This window comes from Apus apus, chromosome 18 (assembly GCF_020740795.1).
Source record: "Apus apus isolate bApuApu2 chromosome 18, bApuApu2.pri.cur, whole genome shotgun sequence".
Taxonomy (NCBI): Eukaryota; Metazoa; Chordata; class Aves; order Apodiformes; family Apodidae; genus Apus; species Apus apus.
In genome coordinates, this window is record NC_067299.1 from 642663 (window position 1) to 658498 (window position 15836).

Genomic DNA, 15836 nt, shown 5'->3' on the forward strand with positions numbered 1-15836 from the left:
CTGGAAATAGAAAGCATTTACAGTTCCATGCATAATAAGGGCATGAAAGTCTGTGTTCTGCTTCTGGTCTGGCTGCAGTGATGCTATTCAAATTGCTGTCCTCAGCTGTCTTTACAATCATTTTAAAATTGTCCACTCTACAGTTTAGCAAATCTGCACCTATTTCCACAGATGTAGAAGCAATTCCAAAGAAACAGTATTTTTGCTTAGTTATGTAGTTCCCTCTGCCCTGCTCTATTCTACACATTATCCATTAAAGTTTGCACATGCCTGCATAGAAAATGCATGACTGGTATCATAATGAGTAATTCTTTTGAGCCCCAACCTTTCCTCCTATTACCTTCTGTTTTTATGAGCTTCTCTGCCAGGACTAATCAATATGTAAACCTCAGCATGTTTGCAGCTACTTTAATCTCTTTATATTAAGAGCTGTATTTCACAGCTTCCAGGTCTCCGAATTTCATCACAGCTTTCATGGCCATCACCTTTTCCTTAACTCCTGCAGGCAAGTGTTTAGTTATTCCAAATATTCCTTTTGGTTGTGCAGTTGTTGATAAAAGCTTGCAAATATGACTCCACTGGCCTGATGATTTCTAGGGACATTACAAAGCACAAGCTTAACCATTTGCAGGGAGGTGTTATTTTAAAGCCTGACTTGTGAGAGTCTTCATCCTGGTTCGTGGCTTTGGGGTTGCAGAACCGTGTCTAATCCACTGCTCATTCTCTCTGTTATTTTATGCTGATGTTCCACACCAGAGTAGGGAACCAGGAGGCACCTGTTGAGGTGGGTGGTGGCCCAGCTGTGGTACCTGGCATGCAGGGACATCTGGCAGGACCAGCATGGCCAAGGTGACAGTCACCCAGGCAGAAAAGGAAGCACAGTCGCATCAGTTTCCGTTTCTCCTGCCAAGCACTGTGCTGTATAGCCTGAGGTGCCCTTTTTACATCCATAACTATTGTTCACACCAGGATTTCTACTGCCTTTTTATAAACTCACTGAATCATTTATATTTGTATTAAGGTTTGTAATCTTGTTTTTGAGAAAGGAGCACTGACCTTTGGCCTGTGTCATTTGCCAGATTTCTTCTAAGCTCCGCCGACAGGTAGTACAGGGATAATGAGGTGGAACAATTTATTAATCTGCCATCCTCGAGCACATGAGTTACATTTATTTTGAAGCCTTAATGTAGTGGTCATAGGTTAACCATCTTGTAAAATCCCTTAGGCTTTTCTTCTCAGGTATGAATAAACTAAGATCTTACTGACTTCCCATACACCAAGGAAAATAATGGGTGAGATGTATAATTAGTGTCAAAACTTCATGGATTTTTGTAGGGTCAAGAATTCACTGATAGCTTCAGTGCTGCAATTCATCACAGCTTCACAGCTCTGGACTGACTTTAGAAGAACAAACTCTATGAGCTCAATGAGAAATTGCTACTCCACCACTAGAATGCAAGGGCAAGAAATCTGCAAATTTGATTTTTAATGAAGTCAATCTTCAGTTAAGCCTGCTTGTCAGGCTTATGTATTTGTTGTGCATGGAAATGCAAATTTACCATTTGAAAAATGCAAGTATTTTCAGATTAATTGAAATACCACTGCACTTTCTGAACTTCAAATGCTCTTTTCATCACCTGCCACACACACGTGTTTCTATTTAACATTTTCAGTTAGTATGGGCATAAAGAAACTGTCTTTATGAAAACACCTGCCACAAGTGTGTTCCATTGCTCTGAAAGCATGTGGGATTGGAAGAGTGTGTTATAATCCTGGATTAGCTCCCCTCCAGCAGATGCTCACTAACCTGCTATATCCAGTCTAGACCTTGTGCCCCCTGGCTGAGCCAGCAGTGTCTGCCTGGCTCGGGGCCTCTCGGCACACACTCCAGATGCAAACCAAATGCCTGATGCTGCTTTTGGCAGCAGGAGCTACACAGCCTGGTTGCTTAGGCACTATTGTTAGTCCTTGCTTTCCAAATCTTTCATAATAGCTGTTGAATACACTCATATTATCTCACAACTCTGCACCCTCTACTTCCTTGTTTTCATTTGAAAATATAACGATGGAGAAGATCAGCACATTCATGAGCTAACAGCCCAGAGAGCAGAAATGACAAACAAACATAAAAACCTGGAGAATCTTATTACAAATCCTTATTTCATTTTTTTTTGCATCCAAAAATCAACAAAGATTTTGTCAGTGTCTTCTGACCTTCTACTTAACCTAGCTTTCTTCTAGCCTGGAATGATTCCCTCCCCATTGCCTTTCCCCACGTCGTCTTCCTAGAGGACAACTGGGGTCACTTTTAACTCCCTTACTAGCTAAGCTGCTGCAAGGACAGCAGCCCGCCTCAAAGAACGAATTCCATGGGAAATTATGCTGCCTAATGTGCGCAGATTTTCTCATCTGAAGAGGTGATTGTCCTGTAATAGCCTCTGACCACTCTACATTTGCCATCCATTGACAGCGCTGTAGAAACCACAGTTAAATGATGTGGCATCATTTTACAATCATCTCCCCTGCTCTTTAAAATCAAAATGTCCCTTAAAACTAGAAGCTGACACATACAGTCGTGCTGATTTGTCACATATAAGTACTTTCTTAGGATTTGCATTTTGGAACATAAATCTACAGATCCCCTCATCTGAGTTGACTCCCCCCAGGGCAGCAACAGCAGGTCACTCATCTCCTCACGGTCTCACTCACTGTTTTTCCACGTGTTCCTCTGTCTGTCTTCTGATGTCAGTTTTGGTAGCTTGCACTTTTCTTTTTTTCTGAGCAGATGAAGAACCAAAAAGTCACTTTATTGCATTGTGCTCACATCCATCTCTCATCCCAAAGACTCTGAAATATTCAGCAGATCATCTGCTTTCTCTTCCCAAGGGGGTGGAACAGCCCTCCCAGCCCCTCAGGAGTGCTCTGTGGCCCGTGTAAATGCAGCCTGAGAGCAGAGCACTGCCCATCATCTTTAGGGCAGAAAGGCTAAGTTACAATAGTGCTAAAACCACTGGTGTGCTGTGACTAAAATATGGCTTTTGATTAGCAAACAGATGGATTTTGATCTGCATCCTGAGCGGAATGAATTTGTTGCCAGTTCTTGAAGCGATTTGTGTTCTTGGAATCAAACTACCAAACAGTAACAGATGTGAGTACATAGAGCTGTCAAGAGCTTAATGAAGTAAAACTGAGATCAGTAACCAGTTTCAGAGAAGGGTTAAAGGGATCCCGTTTTGAAAGCTAATTATTTAGGACAGCACACCTGTCATTAGGCAGCTGAAGATAAAAAAAATTAACCATTGTCTCGCATGAATTCTCACTCTGCCACATGTGCTTGAGATGACAGAGTTTTAGCTCAAAATTAATTGAGCTTTCAAATCTGGAGAAAGTGGGAGAAAAAAATTGATCTAGGATTATTAAAAACAGTTGAAATCACTCTCACAGCATGCTGCCATTATTATGAAACATTTCCTGTTAATTCTTAATGTGATAAAGACATTCTGGTACCCAAAACACTGCTGGTTAAATCCAGCACAGCAAATGCAACCGCCCAGAGATGTCTGTGTCCAGCACGGGGTGGCCATGCCCAGCAGAGCCTGGCCTGGCAGGGCAGGATCCCTGCTCCCGGGTCCCTGCTCCCTGCCTCCCCTGCTCCGTGCAGCCTGGGGGCTCCAGGCTGGCAAAAGCTGTCAGTGTTTGGATGGTGCCTTCATTCAAGCACAGGCTTCCTGGACTGGTGTTGTGCCACCACACCAGCCAGCAGAGATCATTCTGTGTGCAGTGCCTTTGTCATGGGAGGCTGCACGGACTGTGCCTCATTGGGAATTGTATTTGACCCAGGCCATGATGGAGGCAGGAGTTGCTCATTTCCTGACCTAAGGATGGAAACATGAAGTCACGGTTAAAGCTCTGAGGATGTCATCTATTGCTCTTGTCCCAGCTGAAAGGGGATGTTCAAGGTCACTCGTGGGGTGCCCTGGCCCTCTCCCAGCTGCTGGGCAGCCTCCCCTGCACCACACCATGGAGGGGGGCACCAGCCAGCCCAGCTGGGGGAAATCACCTTCTAGCAGGGACTTCTAGCAGTGCTGCTTTGATTCTTCTAGTGAGAGTAATTTAGGTTAATCACCAATCTTCATTAATCTTATTGCGGTTGTAAAAATAGCCATTGTGAGAAATCAGTATCTGCTGGATTAAAATTGCCTTTTCTGAGCACTTTCCAGTGAGCAATGCTTCCCACAGTCATGCATGGAAGAAACATGATCTTTGCCAGCTCTGGTGTTCTGGGGGTGTTGGGCATGCAGCCACCTAGAAAGACACATAACTGTGAAATAATGCTTCTGTGTAAATCAAAATTCTGCTGACAGAAAGTGTAAGTTAAAATTTGTGTTAAAAATAACCTTGTCTCAGTGGCAAGTATTTCCTTGAAATCCATCAAATCCGTATTTCCATGAGATCTGCACTGCTCCCGAGGAGGCTGGTGACCATGGCAGGGTCTGCCTGGGGTGGGAGGACTCCTCCTGGTGACACAGGGCTCCGTATGTCTGGAGTTTTACTCATGCAACTCGTACTATTAAAATCAACCACCTCCTGCTGGCAGATGTAGAGGCTTTAAAACACAGGCAGGGAAAGGAGGCACAATGCCTGCCCAGCAGTCAGGGTCTGGAAAGGAGAGAAGAATCTTTGTCAGTGTCTCCTTGTGCAGCACACAAAGGATGCACGTTTCTGACCCCAGGGCTCCTGTACAGAAAAGCAGGTTTATAAGCCTTAAAGCTGCATTTTTACAGGAGATTTGGGTGAATGTATAGCTGCCTCCATAGGAGCTTTTTTATCATTTAGCATCCTACTGATGTCTGTTTTTCCTCACTACAGGAATCTGCCCTAAAATGACTGTAAATTATCAGGCAGAAAGCTTTGGTTACTCACCAATTATCTCTCTTCCTTTGAACATATAAAGCTCCCTGTATGCGGTAACGCCAGTAACTTCAGGACAGACACTAACATTTAAACTCAGCATATTGGGAAGCTGGTTACCTGTTACTCATCCTTGGACAGATATTTTCCTTTGTGGTTCTTCTTTTATACTATACTTTTATACTACATCTCCTGTGGCAATGACTAAACCTTCTAGCCTGGCTTGCATCTTTGGACTTTGCAGGTTATTGTGGTGAGAAGTAACACCTTGTCATAGGCAGAGAGCTTCAGAGTGAGAGAGGACTCTCACTTCTTACCTTAAACTTTTTCTTCCTTGGAAGACGGCAGGAAGCAATAGAGTAATCACCGTCTGCTTCAGCTCAGCAGGTAGGCAGGGGCTCAGCTCTGGCACTGCCGCTGGCCTCAGGATCCTAGCCCTGAGCTCAAAACACCTTCCTTGGCTGGAGCCTGCATCATCCAAGGGATCATGTTCCTCCCTCATTTTTTTAGAGCTATGAAGAGAAAGAGTTGCTTTCTTTTTGTAGTAAGGATTTTTCAGTTGTAATTCTGCACTATTTTTACGTTTTTAAAGATTTACTGATACTTCCCACATGGCAAACTTCACTTTTAAGGCTGAGACGTCAGTGCGATTTAAGCCAAGTTACACGTGAAGGACTGAGGTCTCGGGCGAGCTGCCCTTGCTGGTCACGGGGCTGGGTTTCATGTTTGCGAAACTGTGACCTTTTTAGGTCAAAAGAATTCAGCTGGTTCCCACTACTTCACGGGCGGTAGCTGCCGGGCGGGAGGGCAGCCGTGCTTGCCCAACAGCTTGAGGGGGGAAGGAGCGTGAGCCGCTTCCCGGGCCCGGGAAGCCGCAGCCGGTGGGATGAGCTCGGCAGGCGGGACCGGCCCCGCGGGGCTGGGAGGAGCAACGGGAGCTGGGAAACCCCCAGGCTGGGAGCAGAGCAGGGTGGAGCTGCCCATCTCTGTCATGCTCTGGTCCATCCTGCTTGGACACTTCCTTCATCACACTTCTCACGTGAAAATCATGTAACAGGACAATAGAGATGGAAGAAATTTATTCCTCGGTGTTGATATTTTATCCCTTCAAACAGCTTCCCTTCACAAGCTGTTGCTGAGTTTTAACATTCTCAATTTCTCATCTTTCTCAAGCTTTTATTTTTTTAACTCTACATTATCTTACTCATTCCTTCCCAGAGGGAAGTGTCCCACATACTGAATCCAGCAGAATGGCAGCCACAGAATTAGACTCTTGCTTCCCCAGCGAAAACATTACAAAGTTTTGTTCTACTTTTATTAAACCTATACAGTGGTTTTTATGTCTAAAATAAGTTTCCTGACTCTTCCACTCCCAAAGCAGATATCTAAACCAAACAGTGATTATTAACTGTTTATATTACAGTAACTGTTAGAATAAACAGGGTACCACTGAAACAGGCAGGTCTTGTCATAGAAAACAAGCATTCAGGACAGAAAAAAACAACATCAAAAGAAACAGTGACAGGGTAAAGAGAAAAGGGTGAGAAGCCTCTGTCCCAAGGCCACAGCAGATCCAGGGATGTATTGTATGTTATTTGTCCTTTATGGAATCTGCAAGGAAAGGACATGCTGTTAATTCAGCAGCTGCAGCTGCTTAAGAGGGGACTTCACTGAAAACTAGAACGACTGAAAAGAAAATTGGTTCTATCCTGGCTCAAACCAGGACAGCAAGAAAAGAAGTAAAGCAGCTTGCCCTGTGTGTACGTTTAAAAGCAAACCCATCAGCATACTCAGGGGATAAAATAAGCCAAAGGGTAATTTGGCAGTGACAGGTTCTGCCCATGGCGGGTAACCCCGCCGAGCACTACGCGCCGTCACCAGGTGCTCCCACCTGCCCCGGCTCCCGGGTTCCACAGGCGAGAAGCTGAGACAGGGAGGACAGGAGCTCATTTCACTCAGAGGTGGCTGGCAGAATCCAGCACAAACCTTTCATTCCCCCCCCCAGTCCTCTAGCTCTTCCCGGCCACAGTGGGCGCTGCGGGTGGGGGCAAGCGTGGTTCTTCTGGGGATACAACAAGAGGGAGCTGCTCTGGCAGCCCTGGGTTCAGGCGGGCTGAGCAGCACAGCCAGAACAAGAGCCAGCTAAGCAGAAATATTGGCCTACATTTTTTTTTCTCCTCCTGGTGGAAGGCATGCGAGTTTCTATGGCAACTTGTGTTTCTGTTCGTCAGGCCTACTGACTCACTTCTGGGGGCCGCGCAGAGAGCAAAGATTGTTTTCTTTTCCTGCCAAGTCAAGTGGCTCCTTCCCTGCAGCCCATTGCTCTCGCCTGAGCTCGTCTGGCTGGTGTTTGAGGCTGGTGTGGCTCTGTTGAATCAGCTCAGGGCCACGAGAAAAGACAGTCAAACATTACGACATCCTCATCCCCTTGAGAAATCTGTGGCAATGGTCTGGGTTTATCTGTTTACGGAGGATGTCAGCTCGCGAGAGCACGGGAGGCGCTGGGCAGGCTCTGGGGACAGCGCTGGGCCGGGGGGCTCCCGGGACGCTGCAACCTGGGGAAGGCTCCAGCTGCCAGGGCTGTGCCCAGGGTGGAGCAGGGCCCACTCCTGGCTGCCCTTGGAGCACTGATGGGACAACCAGCACAGACAGGGCTGAAGGAGCCCACAGCCAGTCAGTGCACCATGCTCTGGCTCCTGAGGACCTTCATGCTGATAAGCTTTTTTTTAAAATCCACTAATCTATTTTATCTTTTACTGACATATCAGATCATCAACCTGGTTTTAACACCTATATCCCAAATGGCTTCCCTCATGCAGACCAGTGTCCATTGCTAAAATATTTGATTTATGGTTTTGTGGTGGCATCCAGAGCTCTCTGGATCAAAACTTCTGCAGGAATTGACCACATGCCTTCCATGGTCTCACCACTCCAGTTTTTCTAATTGGGAACCTTCCATAGGTATATGAGCTTCATTTTTCAGCAGAGCCCAGGGATGCTGAGTAACTGTTTTTCCTTGAAACAGAAGAGGGGCTTTGCATCCACTTCTCTCAGGCTCCACTGAAATTTCCAGCTGTTACACTCTGGAGAACGCTGTGAACACTCACAGGACCAGCAGTTCTTCTGAAGCTTTTCCTTTTGCTTAATCACACCATACAGTACACTTTAAAGGAGATTATCTTTACATTGGTAGCTTTGAACTGCAGCCTTCTCCTAGCCTTACAAGGTCACAGCAGCTGGCCAGTTAAATGGCAGTACCGAAGCACGATGTTAACGCAGCGTGACCTTGGTCAGTCAGTTAATCTTTCTCTACCCTATTTACTCCAGCAAAATAAAAATCCGGCCCAGCACACTGCAAAGTGCTTGGAGATCCTGGGGTGAAAGGTCCATCATAAGCCAGAGTATTAATTATTTAAGCTCTGATAGTTTGCTTGGCACTCTCAGGGATTGCAGCGACGCAGCCACCCGGGCGCTGCGCAGGCACAGGGTGTTGCTTCTCCTTGTTCCTGATTCATCCCACTGAGATTTAGAAATGACAGGGAGGTATGTGAGAGTTCCAGCAGGACTGCTACTTCAGGCTGCAGGAACATTTTAAAAGACTTAGGTCAGCATTTTATATAGAGCTCCTCATTAGCAGTAGTGCAGGGGAGGAGGGTTAGGATGCAGGCAGCACCGTGTCCCAGCACACGCTGCAAGCCCAGCACGAACCCTGCGAAATGGGCTGTGGGTGGAACTGGGGGGCACAGGCTCCTTCCTCTGGCTCTGTGTTGCTGTTGCAGTTCTCTTGGTTTTGTGGGGAAACCTAATCTAAAATTGCCCATACATTTGTTTTCTGATGGTTACACAAAGCTGGATTGTGCAGGGTAAAGCACCGATTTCTAGATTTTAGAATGCCAAATAATTTGTGTGTGTGTTGCCTCCTGAACTAGATTGTGGCAGTTGGATTTCTCTGGCCCTTCTCAGAACCGATCCAGACAATGACTATTTTAAGGTGCAGGCAAACTTTGAACTCTTTTTTTAGTGTCTGCTTTAAAAAAGGGGTGGTCTTTTCTGACATTATGTTATTGAGGATTTCTTTTATAGTGTCAAATAGTGTCATCCTAGTGCAAGTACAGAGCAAGATTTTTAGAGCTGCTGCTCCTTAAAACCTGCTTTTGCTATCATTCCATTTTATTATGGCCAGATAATATTATGTAGAACTGTTCAGTACAAGCATGAGAACTTACAGGCAGAAAGGAAAAATTGTTCCCTGAACTGTGCAGGTGTAGATCATAAATCTAAAACCTTTCTCAGAACTTTTGTCAAGTGGAATTGGCTTCTGTCATTCAAAACCTTCTATTTTCACACATGTCTATTTTAGAATGTATTTTAAAATTAAATAGTGTGTTGACACATAAGCTGTTTAACTGGGTGTTTGTACTGTCATTGTGCAGAGACTTTGTCTCTGGAGAGCTTAATATACTTCTCTATGGGTTTAAGTCATGTGCGGGCATCAATGATAGGTATGTAATTTCTTTAACAACTTGATTTTAATTTCAATATTTTGCATCTTTCCTGACTGCAGCAAACCGGGCAGAATGTGTTGATTGTCCTCTAGTGCTGGGTCAGCTTTGGTTAAATCATCAAAAGCAAGAAACATCTATTAAGTGTTCTTTTGCTGAGTCCTCAATTTAAATGAACTTGCAGGGAGCAGCAAATATTTCTCCTCCCGTTTTCTCTAGGCCAGTTTCTGTGTCCCTCAGAGGTCACAGCCTCGCTGGAGAGGAGCCTGGTGTCTGAGAAGCCCTGCTCTGAGCAGGTCCAAACGCCTGTGTTCAGCAGCACTGCAATAATCTCACCTAAACACACCAGCTTCCACCCCTCAGATGCTTGACCCCAAATACCGACCCGCTCAGGGACCCGCGCGCTGCGGGCGCCGCTGCAGCCTCTGCCCGGGGCGCGTTGTCCTGGCGCCAGGAGGTCCTGGGGCCGCCCCCGAGGCGGGTTATTGACAGGGATTGTTGACTGCCAGTCCTGCCTGCAGCACTGAAATGGTATTAGAGCGCAACGGTGCTGAGGTATGACTTTGAAATAGAGAACAACAGCAAACCTTTATTTTGCTGTGCTCCTCGCTCTTCAGCGTTGGATCGCGAAGCTGAGCGCTGCCTGCCGGCCGGGTCAGTGACGGGCGTGTCGGGAGAGCTCTGCGACCCCCAGCCCGGGGGCTGAGCGAGCCAGGCGCTGCCGCAGCCGCGGCTGAGCCCTGTGGTTACTGCCACCCCCAGCCCGGGGTCCCGGGGGTCCCGGGGGTCCCGGCGGAACCGACGGGCCGCGATGGGGCCGGGCCGGGGCAGCGGCGGGGCCGGGGGTCCCTCTTGCGGCGGCTGCCGGTACTGCGGGTGCGCGGCGCGGGCGGGACCGGGGCTCGGTGCCCCCGCGGCAGAACGAGACCCCCCGGACCCCCGGGTGCCGGTCTCTGCAGTCCTGCACCTTCCCAGGGCACAGGAGGCGAGCGGGTGTTAAACTTTTCCTCAGGGCTGCAGAGCGGCCGGGCTCGCTGCGCAGCTTCTGCTCCGCGGTCCTTTTGCTGGGGACAATTTTAATGCAGCGAAGAGGTGACTTGAAGCAAGGTAGGGTCGGCAGATCCGGTTGTCAGTGGAGAATACCTTGATTTCTCTGTGTGTTTCATGGATGAAATGGTGTAATTCCATTTTTCCACAGCCAATGGTTTGCAGCAGGATGGGGAGATGTGTTCAGTGCCCATCTCTGAGCTGGCTATTTGCTCCCCAAGCCCGGGAGACCTTAGCTTGTAGCCTATGAACTTTGGATGGACCTTTCCCCCCCACTATTTACCAACAAATCCAGACAACAGGCCAGGATTTTACCCGTTTAGCAATCTGCAAAGACAATGTTGACTGTTTCAGCACAGAGCCCAGCAGAAGTTCATGCTCAGGTTGCACAAGGAAAGACCACAGGATTTAGCAGCGTGCCCCAAAAAGCCAACACAGAGTGTGAACACTGGGAGCCCAATAATTATTTCTGAATGCCAGAACTACTTTTTGGTTCAGTTTCTCTGAACCAGTCTCTCTTACTCCAAACATCTGCCACGTGTTGTGTTGTATTGCTTTGTTTTGTTCTGTGCTGTAGTTGACACTAACATGTTGTACAGTGCTTTGAGGTCCACAAGAGTGACTGGAAAATGGAGAGTGAAGAAAAGCTACCTCTCATGCTTTTATACTGTCTGTTTGGCTCACCCAGAACACTGGAAGATGATGGTATTACAAAATATAAGCAGTTTTCTGGGAGGAGGGACCAGGTACTGGTCAGTTCCTTCAGGTTGCAGAGAAAGCTGCAAGGAGGCTGAGTGGGAGGTGGGAACAGCCACGGACCGGTGGAAGTGCTGGCTCCTGCTGATGGTATCTCCAGATGGCAACTAGGTGTTTTTTGGAAGATACACCTTAGTGTAATACAGGCTGTCTCTGTCTCATGCCAAAGTTACTGGACCAGTATGGAGGTTACTGGGTAAAACCAGGAGGAATCTGGAGAGTATCCAAGACCTTGTGAATCCAGCGGCAGCACTTCCCGGCGCTGCCCGAGGGCGGGTGTCGGGCGCTGCTGCGGGAGGAACAGGCAGGTTTTCAGCCCTGTCTGCAGATCAGTGTGAGACCCATTCATCACACACCTCCTGCCTAACCACTTCATGATTAAATATTTACAGTAAGAATTTATTCACCATTAAACCCATAAATATAAGGATTACAGAGAAAGTCAGAATGGTTCAGTCAGGAAAGAGCACTAATTATTTTCACCCTTGTGGGTTTTTCTGCATTCAATACTTGAATTTCAAAATGAAAATATTTCTATAAACTCCTGCTTTCATGTGAGTACAGTTGGTTTAATTTCTTATTCAGTGTGCAGCCTGAAAAGGAGAATAAATACTCATCTAATCATTTACGTTCAGTGATAATTTGGGCCCTGAGCAACAAAGTATTTAAGCAGACTATAAAACTTCAGGCAGTCAGCTATTCCCACCGACTGCAGAAGGATTATTCAGAGGCCCAAAGTGAAAAGTTGTTTATTCAGAGCAGCACAAAGCAAACTCACCTGTGCTGGGACCTGAGTCGTGGTGCCCGAGCTGGGGAGAGGGATGATGGGCATTGATGATCTGGGGCTCGGGAAGCAGCTCTGGCCCCAGCAGGAGCCACCGGGACGAGTCCCTGGCTCACAGGGTTTGTGTCACCTGAGAAATCCACATCACCTTGTCTGATACTGCCCTGGTGATCCAGCCTGGTGTGAGTGTGAGCATGTGGCAACAGCACCAGGGACCCAAGTTGCTCATCTTAGTTTTATTTGAACTTTTATAAACTTTTATAAATAGTATGAGTGATGAAAATTACATAACTTTAGAAAGTGATACAGCTGGACTTCTAAAAGACATTTAATGAGCTTACATTACCCAAGGTGCTCTACAACCAACTATATTTAAAATTAAATACTAAAAATTTTGGCGTGGATTAACTGTTTACCTTGCTAGCAAAAAAGCTCCCATTTAGGGATTGGTTTTGCTACCAACAGGCACAACCAGGAAGCAATATTCCATCTAAGCTCCTTGCTGATGAGAAAATAATAGGAAAACAGGTCACTGATGCATGCCCAGGGGACACTGCTGGGGCTGCTCACCACCGGGCCGGGGAGATGTGGAGATCAGGCTGCTCCCGACTGCTGCTCCGGGCTGGAGCAGGGGTGGAAACACCCACCAGCTGCTCCGGGGAGCTGCAGCCACCTCCTGCTCCAGTCCCCTCCCGCCAGGAGATCGATGGGAGCCGTTTCCGAACGGGGGGAACAGCTCAGTGATGAATGTTGCCGGAAAGCCCAAGCTGACTTTATCTCCATGGCCCAAAAATGCTGAGGCTGGTTCTGTGTCTGGAGGAGCTGTTTTGCTGCCCGGGCGGGGAGGAAATAATCTGAGTAACAGGAAGGAGGGGATTGTCCAGACCTAAGCAGTGGTGCAGTTATTCTTCCAAATTTGCACAGCTGAGGTTGGGTTTTTCTAGACATCCATCACATCCCTAAGAAAGAACATGATGTTTAGGATTGTAGGTGTTTTAGGCATTTAGTGAATTGGTGGCATTGCAAGAGAGCGTCATCCTCAAAATGTCAATTTTTCATCTCCTTGCAGGTCTTCTTCTTTTTTCTCTCCTTTTTATAGGAAGGGTGAATATAAGGAAAGCGAATGGGATCTGTAACTGTAGCTCGTTTTCCCTGCACTATCAATATATGAATATCATGTTCATAACTATACCTAAATAAATCTAAAACCATTCAAACTTTACATGATGCCATCAATAACCCTATGAAAATAAATACATTTGTGTTTTACTGAGTACAGTAGGAGTTGGCATTTGTTGTACTATGCAAAACACTTCAACGTGCTTTTCACAACCCAGCTTCATGTGTAAGATAATATCCAAATTCATCACTCACAGTGTATGGGAGAAATTTCATTCATCTCAACTCTACCGATTCTAAACTTACTACAGCCCAAATATAGTAGAGATTAATGTTTGTACCTTCTGAATATCATCCCACGTTATCGACAGGACTGACTGCACAGGAAATAAAACAGATCCCAAGTTAAAATGCCCTTGGCATTCCTTCCAAACAGGTAAAAAGACACACCTTTGAACCTCAACGTGCTTGTCAAGGAAACACAAACTTTAAAATCTCATCTAATGTTTGGAGAAGAAGAAAAAAAAAAAAAGATTAGTCAAAGGATTTGACTGAAACGCTCCAAACCCCAGATGGAAACTGCGGAGCCCTCCCGACCCCCGGAGCAGCGCCAGGACAGCCCGGGGCTGCCCCAGGAACCCGCCGGCTCCGCAGCCAGCACGGCCGGAGCTGCTGCTTCTCCCGGGCCGGCTGGTGCCGGGTGCTCGGTCCCGGCCCGCGGGGCTGCCGGAGCAGCCCGCACCAGGAAGGGCAGCCCCGAGCAGAGCCCAGGAGGCCGGGCGGGCTGCGTCCCTGCTCTGCTGCTGCGTGTCCTCAGCGACCAGGTCCGTGTGCGGGCTGGAGAGCCCAGCCCTGCTCTTCAGGCGCCTGGGGCGTAACCGGGGAGACCTTGGACCTCTTTGTACTTCCCGCACAAACGCAAAGTTTTAAAAACTCCTCCAAGTATTCACAAAGTCAACCCAAATAATTTAAGTGTTCTGCTTTACTGCTGTCCCTAGTAACAGGGGCAAATGATTCAGCGAAAATCTTAGTATAATCCTCCAGAGGTAGATGAATGCACAGATGGATTTTGGATGTGTTCCCAAGCTGCTGCATTGGTTGGGTCCAAAAACTCATAATAAATGAATTTAACCAGGAAACATCACTCTGATATGAATGCTTAATGGCAATGTTTTATATTTTCAGCTGCCAAAATTGGGAGCTAGCTTAGCAGTCGAGAGCCCACAGAGCTCAAGGTTTCAGAACAAACAACTGTCCCTGGAGATTAGAGTCTTGGAAAAGACGTTACCAGACAGGCAGAAGGAAAGTTTTGCCTCCTACTGAAGTGTTAACCCAGCACAGGACTAACCTATTCAAACACATCTGAAAATGCTTCTTCTAAAAGCTGTGTGCTAAAAGTGTACTCCTTTAGACCACTGGCTTTTGTGTGGGCTTTTGTGTCGTCAGTAAGGTTCCTCTAGTGACTCATTTTTGTTGCTTTAGTTGTTTTACTTCACCTGCTACAAAGCAAGTGTCTGCAGCCCCGCGGGGCCCTGGCTGGGCAGCCACAGGCAGGGGTCACGGGCGCCAGGGCTGTGGTTAAGAGGCACAGTTTGTAAAGCAAGTGTGATGGCAGCACAGCAAACCCATCAGAAAACTGGGACCATCTAAGAAGAGCACTCTGCAAACCCCTGTGGTTCGTGGGATGAAAGACAAGAGAGGTGGTTGGAGAAAGAATCAACCTCAACTGTGACAAGTGTCAGTCCCAGCTGAGGATTTCACGCCCCGCTCCTGCCAGGCAGACGGGCTAAGTCCCCTTCCTGTTGTGATATCTCCATGTCCAAATGCCTGCTCTCTGGAGTGCCGTGGTGACCCGTGTGACACCTGAACTCTGGCAGACTGTACCACGCTCAGCAGGAGCAGCAGGAGCTGCAGGCTGCCCTCCCCAGAGCTCTGCTGCTGTTCCTCAGCTCTGCTTTGCTGGTGCCATTCGATCCTTGGCTCCTCTGCCATGCTCAAACCAGACTTTTGGATGTCACATGGGCAAACCTACACAACACATGCAAGATATCTCTGAATATGTCCAAATTACAAAGGGAAGGACTTAGGAAATGCCAGATCAGGTGTCCCCTGGAGTAGCTTTTACTGAGCTCCTTGAGGACACATGTTGTATGACACATAAGTGGTCAGACTGTTGGTGCACAGGCCTCGTTTGGGGTGCAGTGCATAGCCTGGACCTCTGCTCTGGAGAATCAGGGCTGGGTGATGAAGGACTGAATGTCCTTCTGAATGTGCTTAAAACTCTCTTTTATTAGAGAAGTTGTGAGGAGTGGGTTGAGGTGGCTAGCAGGAAGAGGACAGATGGCTGAAGAGCAGTTGGGAAATTCCTTGGAAAATGAAGCAGGTTCATGCATTGGCAATGACCACCTGATGGTACCAGGGAAGTTTCCTCCACCAGGCTTTCACAGACACCTTTCCACGTCTTCCACTTGTGAGCGGTGACGTGTTGAAGTTGTGAGGCATTCAGGTAACACAGGGATGAGCTGATGGGAAAGCCCAGGAGGAAATGAGTGCTTCCATGTGCAGAGAGATCTGATGAGTGTGCAGGGAGCATGGCCAGCAGCCAGCCACACGCTGCGGGAGCAAGATGAGACCTCGCCCTGCCTGGCTGGGGTGGGAGATTTTAGTCTGTACATTCCTTTATTTCTTAAAATACAACAAAAGCTCTCACAAGAATA

General features: G+C 47.4%; 3 long non-coding RNA genes across 4 annotated transcripts in view; 2 read left to right on the plus strand and 1 right to left on the minus strand.

Annotated features, from left to right (window-relative positions):
* Window positions 1-14258, plus strand: part of LOC127392103 (uncharacterized) — a 35090-nt gene extending 20832 nt beyond the window's left edge. For both annotated transcript variants that reach the window (XR_007891188.1, XR_007891189.1), the window contains one exon: window positions 13556-14258. This is a non-coding gene — a long non-coding RNA (uncharacterized LOC127392103). The remainder of the gene's footprint in view (window positions 1-13555) is intronic.
* On the minus strand, window positions 1457-4652 carry LOC127392105 (uncharacterized). Its single transcript, XR_007891191.1, has 2 exons — window positions 4398-4652; window positions 1457-4305 (listed from the first exon to the last, which is right to left on the minus strand). It is a non-coding gene; the product is annotated as an uncharacterized LOC127392105 (long non-coding RNA).
* On the plus strand, window positions 9750-13276 carry LOC127392104 (uncharacterized). Its single transcript, XR_007891190.1, has 2 exons — window positions 9750-9968; window positions 10612-13276. It is a non-coding gene; the product is annotated as an uncharacterized LOC127392104 (long non-coding RNA).
* Window positions 14259-15836: the final 1578 nt, after the last annotated feature.